Source organism: Mus caroli, unplaced genomic scaffold (assembly GCF_978045245.1).
Source record: "Mus caroli unplaced genomic scaffold, Mus_caroli_1 scaffold_7, whole genome shotgun sequence".
Classification (NCBI taxonomy): Eukaryota; Metazoa; Chordata; class Mammalia; order Rodentia; family Muridae; genus Mus; species Mus caroli.
Window position 1 is genome coordinate 47414859 of NW_028227262.1, and position 15300 is coordinate 47430158.

The following is a 15300-nucleotide window of genomic DNA, read 5'->3' on the forward strand; positions in this document are numbered from 1 at the left end:
CCTCCTGACCAGCGTCAGTTTTTAAATGAAGACAGAATACATGATGATGATGATGATCTTATTATTCTGTGATTTGCTCTAATGTGTGAACCTCTCGGTGGAAGATGGTATTTGTTGAGCTGAATCTGCTCCACCTTTTTTAATAAATAAGTTAATTAGGAAATGTGATTATATTTGCTTATTGGGGCTGTTTGTTGTACAGAGGCAGCCTGTGTAATAGAGCCCTCCTAAAATGATCAAGGCGAGAAGAAGGAACACCTGCTACATGCTGGGATTTCTCCCATCTGCGTGGAGAATAAGCGGGCTGCCCCTGACCTTTTCTTTGGTGACTGACAGACTGGTAAAGAGCATAGCTACTTCTGAACGTCCCTAGCAAGGCAGTCCTGGGAGTGGGATTACAGTGTGCTTGCCCTTATGAAGAAGGAGAAAGGAGTGATTTAACATCACTAAGCAGGCAGAGTAGCTTTGTGGGCCCTACCGTCAGCTAGGTTAGGGTTAAGTTCATGGTTTTAGCTTTTCAGAGATGTATGACCATTATATCATTTATCTATTGCTGCATAGTAAGCTGTTGCAGCCCCTAGTGGCTTCAGACAACCACCATTTATTATGCCTCCTAGTTGCTAAATGTCAGGTACCAAGAATGGCATATATGGCTCGAGTGATTCTGTTGCAGGGACCCATTGAGGCTGTATTGAGGGCCCTGGCTGGGGCAACAGCCATCACCTGTGGTTTGGCCAGAACAGCTGTGTCTGCCTTTAGATTAATTCCCAGGGCTATTGACCAGAGGCTGTTCCTTAGCTATGTGTATCTGCTGTCATAAGACTTTAGTCACCCAAACCATCAGAGCCTTTGCCTCTTCACAAGTGAAACAAGAGAAACAGAAAAACCTCCAAGGGTCTGGCTAAATTGTAATGAAAGTACATTATAATTTTATCCCTGTCCAACTCATAAATCCCAGAGCATTCAAATTGTCTGACAATTTTCAAACCCTATTTTTTTTCCTCTGCTACTAAGTATTTGCCCATTGCCTTGAATGGCACTGCCTCCTAGAGCTGCCCATGCTTAGACTTACTAGAACATTGATTGCCAGAAGTCAGGTGGAAGGTAGTGCCCATCACTGTCAGGGCCCCAGAATGTCGAGAGAGTAGAGTTAACTACGGTATGCATGGAGAATTTGCATAAAGTGGGTGACCTGCCTATAAGCAACAACAACAACAAAACTCTATTAGTTTTCAATCAGTGCATTAATATTGGCAATTGAAATAAAGAAATAAATTATACTTAAAAAGGAGTGAACAGGAGGGTGTGAAATATTCCAGGGTCTGCAACATTTGGCCTTTGTTCAGGGTCTCATGGGATTTCTGGTCCAAGCATCTTTTAAAAATAAGGTTCCCTTGCACATATTCACATCTTCTGTGAGGCCTCCAGGTCCCCTTCATCGTCCCCTCTCAGCTATCCGACACTATCTGCATAAAAAGGGCAAGCATGCAGTAAAGGGCAGCATATATGTCAAGTTTTAATGCGCATTTTCATTGGGCAGGAAAATAGCAACTTGGTGTTTCTCTATACATGTCAAACAATCATTTATATGCCCACACACATAAACTTCTGGTATTTATGACAACATACTCGCCACTCCAGCATCCTGAATGGTACCAGCTACCCATAATTTGTTTTTCTCCGCCATGATGTAATCATTAAGTTGTGGTAATGAAGATTGAAGGTTTAATAATGGAAAGTGTTACAAATTTCAATTTAATCATTCCTAAATTGATTAGCAACTTTCCCCCAAATGCCTGGCCATGGAAAAACAGAGCGCTAAGAGAGACAGGGTGGTGAGGCCCGCGTTTGATGAATGGTGCTTGGTACAGCTGTAATTGGGTTATTGAATTTACTCATCTTGCAAATGATGTTTGCATTGTCTCAGCCATATGTGTTGAGGGCCAGGGAAAGGTCATTAGAAGCTTTAGACCGAGGGCACATGTGGGTTACTGGGTTTAAAACAGCGACATGGAGGTTAGTCAATTAAAAGCAACACCCAGCAAGGTGTCCCGGAGCTGATCACTGCACAATGGTCAGTATCTAAACCCCAAAGGCCTATTTAAAGGAGTCTGAAGATTCTGTAAGTAAATGTCTACTTGTGGCCTCGGGCTATTTAGCCCCTGACAAACGACACGGGTGAGCCCCTGCAGGCAGATTGGAAGGAAAAGACACCTATAAACAAATCCCAGGCTGGCAGCTCTAACAAAGCCAGGATTGAAATAATTAAGTAGGGAGAGGCCCTGTGCTGTGGTCCGCACCCACCCCAGATATTCCAGATGTAAACTTCTTAACTTCTCATGGGAATGTCTCTTCGTGGTAGTATTTTAAGGGCTAGTAAATCAGTATTCCATTATGCAGTCTGGAAGTTTGGGGGAGAAAAAAAGAAAAAAAACTTTGTAACCCGCCTCCATATTACTAATTCATCTCTCTCTCTTGATCTCTTGACCCACTTCTCAGCTAAATGAGAATAGGACTGTTACTGCTCACTCATTCAGTACACCTCTCCCCCCCATCCCCCACTCCCACCCAGTTTGTTTGTTTTTTTTTAATCTATCTATGTGGCAATCACAGTCTGAGTATTAAAACTGCATGTGATTGTTGCACATCCCTCAGAATAATAAGCAAATATTCTAACCCTAGGAATGGCAGCACACGGGTTCTCTGGCCTACAAGCTAGCTAAGACAGGGGGTGGGGCATGGACAGAAGAGGCCGTGGAGACAGCTAGGGACAGACAGAAGCCCTTCTAGAGGGCAGACTGTGGGGAAGACTGCCTGGGGCCCAGCTGCCAGTTGGCATGGGTAAGGGCCCTGATGCCATGGCACTTCGCCAAGTCTTGCATATGGTAGACACGGCTTGGGGAGAAGCTCCCCTCAGAATACTCAGTTTGCTTCGTGCACATAAAACTACAAGTGTAGTCATCCCTACTTATCCTCAAAAGCTGCTTCCGAGACCTCTGATAGTTACCCGAAATTACAGATATTATCCAACCCTCCATGGATAAGCTCACATATAAATGAATATATATATATATATATATATATATATATATATATATATAATGTGTATGGATATATGTATATATATGCATACATATTATTTTCTTATATTATCATGCCTATGCAAATTTAATGCCTTCCCATCTCTCATTATTTCACGATGCTGGCCATTGAACATGGGGCTCGCGCTCACTAGGCAAGCTCTACCGCTGGAGCTACAGCCCCCACCCTGCCTTTTCAATTCCAACAAACACTTGCCTTGTGTAGTAGCCATAACTCTTTCTTTGAGGTATGATGGGAGGGGAACTATATGAATTTCTTGTCTTCTTTGACATAAAGAAATTTCAGACATGTGCAGACCTTGGCTATCTAGGAAACAAGTCATCCTGACCTTAGACCTTCTACACCTCAGCATCCCCCTCCCCCCCCCAGCTTTCTTTTTCTTGCTAGGATTTGAGCTTTCACCTCCTTCCTTTTAAAAGGTACTTTATAGTTTTCATTTAGCACCCACAGATTGCTGCCCTCGTGGCTCTTGTGCTTCAAGGTCATTATGAAGTAAAATGGGGCTCCTTGTATAACAGTGTAGTAGTCCGTCACCAGCAATGTGATAATTTAGATAGCTACTAGGTGACTGAGGGGCAGATAGTGGACAAAGAAAACAGATAACATCTGCAATGGGACAGAGTAGGATGGGATGAGATTTGATCATGTCACTCAGGATACCACATACCTTAAAACATGAACTATTTATTTTCCATTTGGTATTAGTGGATGGTAGTTGATTGTGGGTAATGTGGTAGGCCAAATTTTCATCTGGAAGAAGGATTGTCATTAGAAACCTCGGTATATGTTTGTCATATAGGTGCTGTGTGAGAGTCTTCTGTCTATAGTAGTAAACTACCACCCACTGGATAGCTAGGAGGACAGAACAAAGTTCTAAAGTTCAAAGTGTAGCAAAGTTCTGAAGACTAAGAATCCAAAATGAAGTACCTGGCAGAGCAGTGTTCTCCCTGAAACCTGTAGGAGAATCTTCCCTTGGTTACTCTTGGTTTCTAGGTGTTTGCTTGGAGAGTTGATGGTCTTTGGTTTGAACGTGCTTCACTCCAACCCTCGCCTCACATTGTTCTCTGCATCTCTTCCCTAACTTCCCTCTGTATATGTCATCTTCACGTGCACGTGTTCCCTTGTAGTATAAGGACACCAGTCATACTGGATTAGGACACACACCAGTAGCCTCACTTTTACTGGAGTGTCTCTGAAGAAATCTGGTTTCCAAATAAGGCCACCTTGTGGAAGTTTAGACTCACACACATCTTTTTTCTGGGGGGGGGGGGGGGGGGGTTGGCACATTTCACCTTGTGATAGACACAAAGTTAAAAAAATTGCTAAAAAGAATCTGAGTTGTTGTTGTTGCTGTTGTTGTCATTGTTGTTTTAATGTGCATCAGTTTGAAGTATGTTTCTTTAAGACTCATCATTGATGTTTAAGGAGAAAAGAAACAAGAGCATACTAACCCCAGGTCCCAAGATATGCTATCTTATATCTACTTGGTTTGGACAACTACATGTCTTCACTTCTATGCTGTGGGTTTCACACTGGACCTGGCTGGCTTGTTTAGATACAGGTGAGATGGGAGGGCTTGTCAAAGATCTTACATGTATCTCCTGTAGGTCCACTAATGGCAGTGTAGCATATGGCTACCAGGGGATGGGAGACCACAGACTTGGTAAGTTAGAATCCTGGATTCAGATCCCTCCACCACCTCTTAGTAGCCAAGCGACCTTGATCATTCTACATGGCTTTCCTGAGCCTCCATTGCTCCTCCATCAAAAACAGTGACTGCAGCTCTTTTGAGTCTGTAGGAAATAAAGCACTTAGCACATAGCACGGACTTAATAAAAAGTTATTCCCTCAAGTAACATATCCTTCATATAGTCCCCGAGCACACGGGTATCATTTTAACCCTCTAACACTATCCAGTTTACAAAGCAATTTCATTTATTATTACCTTTAATTTATATTTATTGATTGAGAGACATGGTTTAAATATAAAAATATCTTAAATTATTCACAACTGGTAGTCATAACCGTGAATCTTTCTGTGTTCAATATTTTAATTATTGCTTTAGCCAACAGCCATAGTGACCGAAGAGCTGATATTATGCCCTAAAGAGTAGTAATAACCTGGAGGGAATTTTGCTTCCAGGGATGAGTGACAATATCTGACATGGGTATGGGAGGCTAGTGACATCTGGACAGAGCCCAGGGATACTGCTATATATGCTACCACATGAAGGACAGCAACGCAGGCATATTTATCTGGCCCATCGTGTTAATAGTCCAGAAGTTGAGACTCTATGCAACCTGGTAGCAAGGTATTTACATAAGTGCCCATCTTTCCAACATTGCATCCAATCAGAAATGAGTAGCATGTAAAAAGCAATTAGGTTATTTATTTCCATTCTGTCGAGAAAATGATTTGAAACAGAAGTCATATTTTTAATATTATAAAAGGAAAGAAAACCCTGCAGCTTAAGTCAATAAGGATTTGATAGATGAATACGTACCTCTAGGGGATTGTGTTGCTGAGCAATGACAGCTGTGGACAGACCTGACACTCTGGCCAGGCTTTCAACAGTAAGTGGCTGAAGCTCTTGGGCTGGCCCTGCATACACAGTACACATAGAGCTAGTAAGTTTCACTTAGCTGATTAAGAAATGCCATCCTGTCTAAGAGCATGTCCACCTGGCTGGATGGGAGATCACCTACCATGACTCCCAGGATGCTTCAGAGTATCAGAAGGCGGACAGCTGAGGATGCTCAGAGCTCATCCACATTAGGGGCTAAATCCAATTCTGAGACAGGGTCTCAAGTAGCCAGTGCTGACTTTGAATACACAGCTGAAGAGAGCCTAAACTCCTGGTCCCTCTGCTCCCACTGCCCCGGGGCTGGGATTATAGGTGTGTACCACCAAGTCCAGCTTCTGATTCCGTTTTTAAAAGAAAGAAAACGTATTTGACACAGAACAGTACTGCTTACGTACCTGCTGGGTGCCAGTTCTGAATCAAGAGCTGATACACATCTTATTGGTTGCAGCAGCTCATGCGTGTGTGTGTGTGTGTGTGTGTGTGTGTGTGTGTGTGTGGTGGTGGTGGTGGTGGTGGTGGTATTGTGGTTTCCTTTTGTTTTGAGACAAGGTCTCATTATGGAGCCCTGGATAGTGGAACTCACTATATAGACCAGGTTGGCTTCAAACTCAGAGACCCACCTACCACTACATCCCCAGAGCTTGGATTAAAAGCTAATGCCATCACACCTGGTTTAAAAGCTTATGCCATCACACCTGGCTTAAAATCTTATGCCATCACACCTGGTTTAAGACCACTTTGTGTTTTGAGACTGGGTTCTGGGACTAGGTTGGCTGGCCAGCAGATTCCTGACATCACCAGTCTCCGTCTCCCCAGCACTGAGATTACAAGCACACGTCCCAACACCTGACTTTTCACTTACATTCTGGGCTTCAAACTCAGACCCTCAGCAAGCACTCTAAGAACTTAGCTAACTCCTCAGCTCTTCAGATGGAAGGACTAACTCTCCCATCTCAAAATGGCAGCAGCCGAGGCTGTGAGGTTAGGTTAGGCAGCAAGCACATTTCACTTAGCTGGTAAGTGGTAGAGCCAGCATTAGTGATGCCAAATTCTCAACCTGGGATATAAATCTGCCTCAGTCAACACAGTGGGAGGTTTGGGGGTGTGTTTATTTGGGGGTGCTTGGGGAACATTGCCTACTGTTGATCTGATGGAAAACAGTGTAAACAGTTCCTTGCACTCTCCTCCCAAGGCCTTGATTTTAAGCTGTTTATCAGTGTGGGAAATCCGTCCAATGTCAGGCATGTCTTTGCCTTCCCCATGGTATTTTCACAGATGGATCCCAAATTAGTTGTTATTGACTCAAAGGAAAAAAAACCAAGAAGAAACTAACTTCAGCTACAATGTAGAGAGTGTGGAAGGTATTTTAAACAACATAAATCTTTAACACTATAATCTGGTATATTGTGTTGGCCAAAGGTGCAATGGCCGGGCTGCATTCTTCCTGGAAGCTCTAGGAAAGTTCCTGCTTGTTCTGTCTGAATCCTGCCATCTGTCCTCACTTCCTGCCTTACCCTCCTCCTCCGTCCCCAGGACTGGCAGTTTGCAGTCTCTGACCCCATTTCCAGAGCCACAGCTTCTGACTGTTTTTCTCTCTCCTCGAGTTCTCCAAACCCCACTTCTTTATTTTAGTAAGACACACATAAAATTATCCCTCTTACATACCTCCACATTGTTGTGCTACCAAATTCCACGACATTTTTTCTCATAAAAAAAGAACTTGCTTCATACCTAGTAAATAACAGCTCTCAAGACCCTGCTCAGCCCATAGTTGGTGACCTATGTCCTAACTTCTGTGTCTGTGAACGTGACTGCTTCTGACATTTCATGCAAACAGTGGTTGGTTTGTGATTGGCTTCTTAGCATGTGTATTTTTTAATGAAGCAGAAAAGTAGCTAATAGAGGGTAGAGCTCTGGCCGTGAGTACGGTAGAAACGGCTGATCAGTAAGTGCCAGCTGGGTTCTATCTGCCGTGGGCTCTGCGTGGTGTCTTCTCATTGAGTAACATGTTAGCAAGGTGCAGGGGCTATCAAAGCACCAAGCTGACCCTTCTCTAATCTGAGGATGATAGGGCATTAGAGAAAGCAAAGGCCTCTCCCTTCCCTTCTTAAAAACAGCCCAGTGTAGGGGAGATTTCCTGAAGAATATTGGGCAGGAGAGAGAACACAGCTGGAGAGAGGGAGTCAATAATGAAACACAAATTGTTCTTGGATATGTGTGTGTCTGTGTGTGTCTGTGTGTGTGTGTGTGTGTCTGTGTGTGTGTGTCTGTATGTGTGTCTGTGTGTCTGTGTGTGTGTGTGCACTCGAGCACCTGTAAGGTATAGGGAGAACGAGAGAAAAGTCCAAAATACAGCTCTATACTCTTAACTCCTCTCTCATGTAGGCAGAGTCCAGTATTTGTCAATTAAGTGTCACTGTGTGGCATCAAGAGGTAGTTTAATTCCCCGTGAAATTCACCTGATTCTGCACCTTTATTGCCTGTACCTGGTGCTTGGAAGCTCCTCATTAATCCCTCCGTGTGATGCTCTTGAGATCTGAGGCCCTAATGTGAATTTGCTTCCTGCCTCATCTCTGCTGCTAGGGTCAGACGGAACATCAGCCAAGTCTGGGAACAGCCCCTACATAGTGACTGGAAGCAATAAACCGAGTATCTTAGCAGCGAATCCAGGATGCATTCCTGGGGACCCATTGTTGTCCCCTTTTAGAAACTACCCAAGTGGCCTTCCAAGGAAGAATGAAATGATGCATCACTTAATATGCTCAAGAGGAGGCACACAAGTCATTGTTCCTTTCCAGGAAAATGCATGCATTCCTGCCTAGCATTTTATGTACCAGACTGATCTTGTATTCCTCATGACCCTTAATGAGTTAAACCAGAACCCAGGAACCTCACTGGACGTGCAGTTTTGAATGAAGAATTGTGGTGAAGTAGCCCCTTTGGGATCCATATCAAAACAATTTGACTCTCCTAAAAATGTGTTCTGGATTTCGTGGGTATACAGAGAAAGGGAGAGAGAGAGAGATAAGTCCCAAACTGTTTGCTAGGTCACAAGTGTTTCTGTAATTCCAAGTCCTACCCACTCCATGGACCCACCCCAACCCAACCCAAATGCCACGCTCAGACTTCTCTCCTGTGCCTCCATCCTCAGTGGGATGATGTAAGCAGCATCAACTGATGCTAATAAAGGTTAGTGAGTGATCTTGGTGAGGTCCCAGCTACAAGGTCATCACTGGCTCTCAGAGGCACATCCACCTGGGGTGTCATACCTCCTTTTTCTTATTTAAATGCATGCTTTTCATGGTCCCCAATCGAAGGTCTCCCTGATATGCCAGGGGCCTTGCTCTGTCCACAGATCTCTCTGGCCCTACCCATGTTTGCTTGGGTAAAGAGAACCATTGTCAACCGTTTCACATAGGATGCCTTGTGTCAGATCTGTAAAATCCTGTTAACATTGTGTTTCTTCCACTAGAGAATTAACCCTGTAGCTGGGAAAGTGGAGCTGCCAATTACAGCAGCATCCTGCTGTGAATAAACTGTGCTGTATTCCCAAGCATCCGGCCTGTTCGAGGACAGAGCCCTCAATTGCCTTTTCCTTTCTTGCTGATAGACAAAGCTTTCGAGTGAAGCATAATTAGCTTGACTGGCAGTCAGAAAATACAGTCTTCAGTGTCTGTTTTTATTTCAAGGCCTTCTTGTTTTGGAGATATATCCTGAAACCACTGGGTGATTTGTCCTCCCGTGGAAGATTTAATCAATTGAAGGGCCTTATTTTGCTTAAAACCTTCAGTGCGTGTTTCAAAAGAAAGATAAATGAATCCACCTAGTGACCAAAGAAACGTACGGTATATCCGGCCATGCCTATTAAGAAAGCAACCATAAGTCCCTCTGGCAGTCGAAACAATAAATTTTTTTCAGCTGGGTCCTTTGGGGGATATTTGGAGCCACCACTAAGTTCTTAATTTTATTGGGGCAGAGATATTGCAAAAAGAAAATCGTTTCTCTGGCACTAAACACAAATAATGTACAACAATCATTGTGACTCCCGGAAGATTTTCCCCGTGTTCAGACCAGGTTAGCTCTGTGATTGTACAAACCGGAGGGCCTGGCTCTTCGATTCTTGGCCCCTTCGAGCTTGTCCTTGTGAAATATAGAAGGGGCAGCTCATTTTGCTTTTTCGTTTGGGGTTTTATTTTTCCCAAAGCCCTCAGCAAATCCCGAGACCCAGAGATGAGTGTTCACGCTCTCGCACCACATCCTCTCCCGCTGTGCCACAGGAAGCACCTGAGAAAGATGCTTAAGATGAAAGCATGGGAGGAGGAGGAGGGTGAGGCTCAAAATGCAAATGTGTCCCAAGGTCTCTAAGCGGATCCATGTTCTTCTCCATCAGACATCCAGTAAGGCCATACTCTTGAGGTCAAGTGGTGAATATGAAGCCTGTTTCACCACGTAAAAGACAAATCGCATCTGCTGTATTCCTGTGGAATTTAGACTCCTATATAACAGTTCACTCATACACAGATCAACAGCCAATACCCAAATAAGTAAGATCAACGATATTCAGCAACTTGACAGAATGGAATCGGAAGGTCATATTTTAAAAGATGAAGCTTAACAAGGCTTTTCTAAGGATGAAATCACCGTGTAGCAGATGTGTGTAGATGGCATCTGCAAGTAACTAGGATGATAAGGAGGAGCATCAATACATGTGCATGGCAGAGCCTCAAGTGGTGCCTGGAGCTACTCGGGTCTTGGGTCCATCTTGGAAGCAACGTAGGCGAATGAGTAAGTAAGCAGCTCCCACACTCTGTGCCTGGATAATCAGCCCCTTCCACTTGACCATCAGAGCTCTCCACTTTGTGTTTTCCCAGCCCTTTCCTTCCCAGGTCTCCCTGAATAAGGTTCTACCTGTAGGAGGAAGCTAGGTAGTGAGTCCCTGAGAGCAGGAATTCTGTCATCCCTCTGCCATTAACACGACCACACCTTTTTGTCCCTTACGTACCAACCTCCCTTGTCTTCTTCTTTCTAGTAGTCTAGTAGTGGGAGTTTCATGGTCCGCACAGTAACTACTCATAAAAGGAGTAGAGAAAACTATATTCTAAGTGCTACCTATTCTTATCCAGAGTATAAGCTTGGAACCAAGGCTGATCACAGTGAATCAGGACTGAGCTTCGTGGTCCCACTAAACCCCTCATCATTTGCAAAAGTCTTTCCAATACCACTCTAGCTGAAGGTTGCTGGAAACAGCAAATGAGATATCGCATGCAGGGGGGCTCAGCATCAGCATCGTGCATACCTGACACCTGCTGGTGACCACTTAAACAGTGACTGCAGCCTTGACTGCTGGGAACTGCTAGGGGACTCAGCCCCCATCCAGCACACAGAGAGCAATGAAGAGCCCAGCCAGAGGATTTGCATTTCCTTGGCATGCAGTTGTGCCCAAACGGAAATGTTGCAGACTTACTTCTTGTGACATGACACAAAATGAAGAAAACATCTTGACCTTAGGCAACATCAAGAACTCATTTACAGATTCACAAACTCCATAATGCTTTAGTAACAATACAATTCTATACCTCTGATGTGCCATTCCATTCGGATGGCTCTGAGCTGATTACCCATGACTTCCAACAGCAAGCCTTAACAATCAGAAATGTGAGCATAAGGAACAGTGTCATCGAAACCTAGATCATATAACATCTTGCTGTTTGTATAGCTGAAAGAGCATAATATGTTACTTTATGCTCAGGCAAAACAATGGATGGTATTGATGCAAAAAAATGAAAGATGAACTCTAATTATTTTCTTCTCTTTAATGAATATTGAACAGATAAATAGAGCATTTCAAAATGGCAGACACATGAGAGCCTGTGCATTTATTTCTTCATCACTCTAGGCCCAATGTCACCCCAGAGTATATGGGAGATGACAACTAAGCAGTTAAAGACTATGTGTCCGCGTGCTGGCCCCGCCACGGTGAATCATGACCCTTTCTCTGGCTGCCCCATAGCTGAACCCCTGTCCTTTGGATTCTTTAAGCAGTGGATGGTGTGGCAGTGGCTGTGACATGTACATCTCCCTTTGTGTTTGTGTGTGTGACACATATGTGATAAGATACATCTGCTATCCCTAGATCCCAAATGTTTTAATATTCTCTCTAGGTTTTACTTGAAAAGATAGAATAGCCTACATGAAAAGTTATGTGTTTATGTCCAAATTATCTTGAGGACTTTATGATCAGAGGGTCCCAATAGGGAACTGGTATCTCTTAAACAGACAATTGAAGCCATAGAGCCGTTTTTAATATAAACACATTTGTGCTGATCAGCACCTAATATATTCATGAGATGGCACAGATCTCCCTGGTGTCTATTTAATTCAATGGGAGAAGTGTCCAAATGATTCCGTTTAGGGTTTCTGCGGTTTCTAAGCTCGAGTCACCTGTCCTAGGTTTAAATAGCTTCCTGAATTATCTGCAAAATTGACAGTGCATGGCTGTGATATACTAAAAATAAAAACATATATATGGAACACAGGCCTGACTAATGGTTAGCTCTCTCAAGCATGGCTGTTCTCACTGGAGTAAATGACAGGATTTAGATTTTCAGCCATCTCCTGACACAGTTAGATGAGACCCACTAACTGGTCTGTTGATTTTGAAACCAACTGTCACTCGTTACGATGAATGATAGTCAAAAGGAAATGAATGCTTGTATTCCCACCTAATCCACAAAGAGCCTCCATTAAGGTCTTTACCAGATGGAAACAGGCATCATTCATCTGCTGATCAATTTCTTATTAAATAAAATGAGTGGGCCACACTTGCCAGAAATCTACTGCGCTTCCTGGGAAGAATTTTAATTTTTCCCAAATCCTGGCATGCCTGTAGTTTCCAAGTGATGGTCAAGATCAATCAGGATACAAAGCTGCAGAAGACCAGTACTGCTGATCCTGGTCTTGGACCCTAATGGATGACAGGGGCGAGGTGGCTCCCAGAGCAGCCTGGCAGTGGCCTGTGAGGTCTCTTGACACAGGCACTCAATCATTTGGCTATCCGTCATTCTCTCGACCGTACTCTCGATAATTTTTATAAAGGCAGGACTCATTTGCTTCTACATTTTTTCTTGTTGTTAATTCTCAACATCAACGAGTTTTTACTTAAATAAGAGCAAAAAGAATCTGCACTGTGTGTGTGTGTGTGTGTGTGTGTAAGAGAGAGATAGAGGAAGAGAGAGAGAGAGAGAGAGAGAGAGAGAGAAGACTAGCAATAATGGATTCTACCATCTTCCATGAAATTTGTCATGTTTTGTCATTTGAAAACAGAGCTGTAATGAGCTCCAGCAAAAAGGCATGTGTGGGTTTCCGTGGACAGACATGTGACAGCTGAATAACCTTGGCAGCTTACCTAACTGCTCTGAGTCCCAGATTTGCATTCTGTCAAGGAAGAATTTTAAAGAATGCTAAACTCCTAATGTGGTTTGGGATCTATGAGATGATGTAGTCGTTTCTGTGGTCATCCCTAGCACATACCACATGTTCAAGAAATATTAGTTCACCTTAAAAAGGTTGGGTACATTTTTCTTCATGTGTAGATAAAAATGACTTAAAAGCATCTACCCTTGGGTGTACTAGCATTCATGAAAGCTGACGAACTCTGGGATTTGTTTTGTTTTCAAAGCAGTGGAAGGAACCTTTCTGAAGGGGAGTTACTGGCTTTGGCTTTGGGAGTGACTAGTTGCTTGAAATTACAACCTCCTGCTGGGTATCAGAGATTTCAGGCAAGAGGATACCTGCTGTACTTACAGTTTGAGGAGGACACTGAGGCAGAAAGCAAAACCCCATTGTGAGCTGAAGATTATTAATAAGGGCTTCATTTAGAGAGCCCATCACATTCAGAGTTTTTCAAGGGAATAAAGGGTAAAAATTAGGAGCAGACCACTATCTCCTGTAATAACCAGATCCTAGATCCTGAACCCAGTACATCCCTCTGTTTTCCTGGCTGATCCTACCCCTCTCCCCCAATCCTCTGAGCATTCAGTTGTATAACAGCCTGCTAGCTTGTGAAAGACAGGAGTTTACTTCCCAGAATTAGAGGTACAGGCGTATAAGGCATCTGATGTGAGCCTGTCTCTTGCTTCATAACTGATACCTACTCTGGAGGAAGGAATAGAGAGTTCTCTGGTCCTCTTCTATGAGAGCATTGACCCCATGCCAAAGGCACTCCCTGCTAACTCCATCACATTAGATTTAACTCAGACCATAGTGCTGTGGCAAGCAGTGGGTTAGCAGGATGTCCATGAGCCAGGGACTCACTGCAGACAGTGGTTAGAGGGAGTTCACAGGTACACCTTGCCGCAGGCTCTGTAACAGTATGACTAACTCCAACATTCTTTGTGTTTCAATATGAGCCAAAGTGGAGAACCTTCCCCATTAGTGTGTGTGTGTGTGTGTGTGTGTGTGTGTGTGTGTGTGTGTGGTGTGTACTCTGGTATGTATGCACATGAAGGCCAGAGAACAATCTCCAATGTATTTCTCAGGCCCTGTTCGTATTTCTACTTTGAAACAGTTTCTCAGTGGCCTAGAGGCTAGAGGCTAGGCTGGATGGCCAGTAAGCCCTAAGGATCCTCTTGTGTTCATCTGTCCAACACTGGGATTATAAGCAGACAACACAACACCTGGCTTTTGTTATGTGGATTGTAGGTCTTGAACTCAAGTCCTTGTGTTTACAAGGCAAGAACTTTCTCAAGTAAGCTATCTTCCCAGTCACCATTAACCTTTTTTTTTTTTTTTTTTTTTGGCTTTTCGAGACAGGGTTTCTCTCTTTTTTTTTTATTAGATATTTTCTTTATTTACATTTCAAATGTTATCCCGAAAGTTCCCTGTACCCTCCCCCCTGCCCTGCTCCCCTACCCACCCACTCCCACTTCTTGGCCCTGGCATTCCCCTGTACTGGGACATATAAAGTTTGCAAGACCAAGGGGCCTCTCTTCCCAATGATGACTGACTAGGCCATCTTCTGCTACATAAGCAGCTAGAGACATGAGCTCTGGGGGGTACTGGTTAGTTCATATTGTTGTTCCACCTATAGGGTTGCAGATCCCTTCAGCTCCTTGGGTACTTTCTCTAGCTCCTCCACTGGAGGCCCTGTGTTCCATCCAATAGCTGACTGTGAGCATCCACTTCTGTGTTTGCCAGGCCCCGGCATAGCCTCATAGGAAACAGCTATATCAGGGTCCTTTCAGCAAAATCTTGCTGGCATATGCAATAGTGTCTGGGTTTGGTGGCTGATTATGGGATGAATCCCCAGGTGGGGCAGTCTCTGGATGGTCCATCTTTTCGTCTTAGCTCCAAACTTTGTCTCTGTAACCATTAATCTTTAATAGAAAAATAATATCAGAACACATATAGTTCAACTCAAGATGCATTCTGTAATTTGATTTGCCCTCTGCTTTACCTTCATGAAGTATAGGAAGATGAGAAAACAACTGTGTAATACAAAAATCAAGTTATTTACAGTATTTATTTTTTGGGTTAAATGTTACGTTGTATCAGGTGGTACTATCATTTAATCTGACTACACCTGAATTTTAAGGAGTTGAACTACTTGTGAGTT

At 43.6% G+C, this 15300-nt stretch overlaps 1 protein-coding gene across 1 annotated transcript in view; it reads left to right on the plus strand.

The window, feature by feature from the left end:
* Pdzrn3 (PDZ domain containing ring finger 3) overlaps positions 1-15300 on the plus strand; it is a 224618-nt gene that overhangs the window by 137867 nt on the left and 71451 nt on the right. The window lies entirely within an intron of this gene.